Genomic DNA, 3,237 nt, shown 5'->3' with positions numbered 1-3,237 from the left:
ATGGAGGGCTGCTGTGCGTTTGATCTGAGAGGTGCGGATCGATGACATGGCGGGTGATGATTGATCACCTGAGCCTGGTCTTTCTCAGCTAAGCGCAGCCACACTGTTTAGCTAGGGGAAAATATAAATTATTCCAAGCTTAACCTGATACAATCATAACCACTTCTGAAAATTCAAATTCACTTTTACACATTATTCCAAGCGTCACATGGTGCTTGAAATGCGTTTTTACAAGCCTACGGAGAAGACCACTTAGGCTACATGTTGTTCAGCATGTGTAGGCTTTCGTTAATATGGTGTTTTTGCTCATAGTTCCAACTGTACCTATTATGAAAATTGCATTTTAAATCCATTTCAAAATGTGAAAAAAATTCTAGGTGTACATGATGATATGCTATGTTCACACACAAAAGTCCGTGGAAAACAGACATTTTTTTGTGGCTGTCCAGGAAGACAAAAACATATCCCCTGACAGGCTATTTTGGAGTACCGAAAATTATCTTTCTTACACAAGTCACAAAAATGTCACTTTTTCACGGAATTTTGTGTGCGGGCATAGAATGTTCTGATGTACGCCTATAATTTTTCGGAATTTTCAATACTTTACAATTTATTTTTTAAATAATGGGTGCATCTACACTTACGAGCCAAAATGTTTATCCGTTCATCATTGGAATTCAATTTTAGCACATGCAGTACAAGTTTTAGGTGCCTTTGAAATGCCATTTTGCACTGATACAAAGCTACGAAGAATATCACTTTTGCATGTTGGTATGTGCAGGTTTTCTCTATTTTCCCATGGGCTTTTGTGTGACCACCTACTAATCTAGGGTTCAATATTTGATGTTGATGTTGTATTCAATATTTGTGACCACCTACATCACAGGAAACCAATTTCTCAATTCGAACGGGGAACTCGTAACAAGCACCAAGACGCAGCTACAGATAGAACGGCCACAAGCCAACAAGCCTAAATCCCATCGAAACCCTAACACAGAACGCGAGGACTGATACGTCTCCAGCGTATCTATAATTTCTGATGTTCCATGCTTGTTTTATGACAATACCAACATGTTCTGTTCACACTTTATAATGTTTTTATGCGTTTTCCGGAACTAACCTATTAACAAGATGCCACAGTGTCGGTCTCCGTTTTCTCGCTGTTTTTGGTTCCGGAAAGGTCGTTCGGGCAATATTCTCGAATTCGACGAAACGAAGACCAAACCTCCTATTTTTCCCGAAGCATCCAGAACACCGAAGAAGAGTCGGAGAGGGGCCGGAGGGCCACCACACCATAAGGCGGCGCGGCCTGGCCTGGGCCCGCGCCGGCCTATGGTGGGGAGCCCCCAGTGCCCCCTGCGCCGCCTCTTCGCCTATAAAATCCCTTTCGACCTAAAAACACCGTACCTCTTGACGAAACTCCAGATAGACTCCGTGGGCGCCGCCACATCGCGAAACTCCAATTCGGGGGACAGAAGTCTCTGTTCCGGCACCCTGCCGGGACGGGGAATTGCCCCCGGAGCCATCTCCACCGCCGTCTCCACCGCCATCTTCACCGCCATCGCTGCCTCCATGATGATGAGGGAGTAATCCACCCCTGGGGCCGAGGGCTCTACCGTAGCTATGTGGTTAATCTCTCTCTCTGTACTCCAATACAATGATCTCGCGAATTGCTTTGCATGATTGAGATCCATATGATGAGCTTTGTATCGCTACTAGTTTATGTGCTACTCATGTGATGTTATTAAAGTAGTCTATTCCTCCTGCGTGGTGTAAAGGTGACTAGTGTGTGCACCGTGTGGTTCTTGTCGTAGGCTATGATCATGATCTCTTGTAGATTGTGGAGTTAATTATCATTGTGATAGTATTGATGTGATCTATTCCTCCTTCATAGTGTAATGTGGACAGTGTGTGCACTATGTTAGTTCTTGGTTTATTTTGCAATGATCTATTATGCTCTAAGGTTATTTAAATATGAACATTGAATTGTGGAGCTTGTTAACTCCGGCATTGAGGGTTCGTGTAATCCTACGCAATGTGTTCATCATCCAACAAAAGAGTGTATGTAGCACATAAGAGAAAGGGTTATTTATTATGCGATCAATGTTGAGAGTGTCCACTAGTGAAAGTATGATCCCTAGGCCTTGTTTCCAAACATCGAATCTCCGTTTATTTACTGTTCTATTGCATGTTTACTCGCTGCCATATTTTATTCAGATTGCTATTACCACTCATATACATCCATACTACTTGTATTTCACTATCTCTTCGCCGAACTAGTGCACCTATTACTTCCGCTGCCCGCTGGAACGGGAGGTGGACGTCGTCTTCATCAACAACCGAACGTGTGACCGAGTACGGAGGTGCTGCCCGTTCGTGGCGCCGGAACCGATCGTGATCAAGATCTTCTACGTGCTTTTGCAAGCGGCAAGTGAACGTCTACCGCAGCAACAAGAGCCTCATCTTGTAGGCTTTGGAATCTCTTCAAGGGTGAGATTCGATACCCCCTCGTTGCTACCGTCTTCTAGATTGCTTCTTGGCTTGGATTGCGTGTTCGCGGTAGGAAAATTTTTGTTTTCTATGCAACGTTATCCTACAGTGGTATCAGAGCCGTGTCTATGCATAGATGGTTGCACGAGTAGAACACAATGGTTTTGTGGGCGTTGATGCTCTTGTTATCTTTAGTTGAGTACTTTGCATCTTTATGGCATAGTGGGATGAAGCGGCTCGGACTAACTTTACATGACCGCGTTCATGAGACTTGTTCCTCGTTCGACATGCAACTTGTATTGCATAAGAGGCTTTGCGGGTGTCTGTCTCTCCTACTATAGTAAAGGTTCAATTTACTCTTCTATTGACAACATTAGTATCAACGTTGTGGTTCATGTTCGTAGGTAGATTAGATCTATATCGAAAACCCTAAACCACGTAAAATATGCAAACCAAATTAGAGAGCGTCTAACTTGTTTTTGCAGGGTTTGGTGATGTGATATGGCCATAATGTGATGATGAATATGTATGAGATGATCATTATTGTATTGTGGCAACCGGCAGGAGCCTTATGGTTGTCTTCAAATTTCATGTTGAGTAGTATTTCAAAGTAGTTGTAATAGTTGCTACATGGAGGACAATCATGAAGACGGCGCCATTGACCTTGACGCTACGCCGACGATGATGGAGATCATGCCCGAAGATGATGGAGATCATGTCCGTGCTTTGGAGATGAAGATCAAAGGC

Source organism: Lolium rigidum, chromosome 2, assembly GCF_022539505.1.
Source record: "Lolium rigidum isolate FL_2022 chromosome 2, APGP_CSIRO_Lrig_0.1, whole genome shotgun sequence".
Lineage (NCBI taxonomy): Eukaryota > Viridiplantae > Streptophyta > Magnoliopsida > Poales > Poaceae > Lolium > Lolium rigidum.
The sequence above is the reverse complement of the archived record's forward strand: the minus strand, read 5'-3'. Positions refer to the sequence as shown.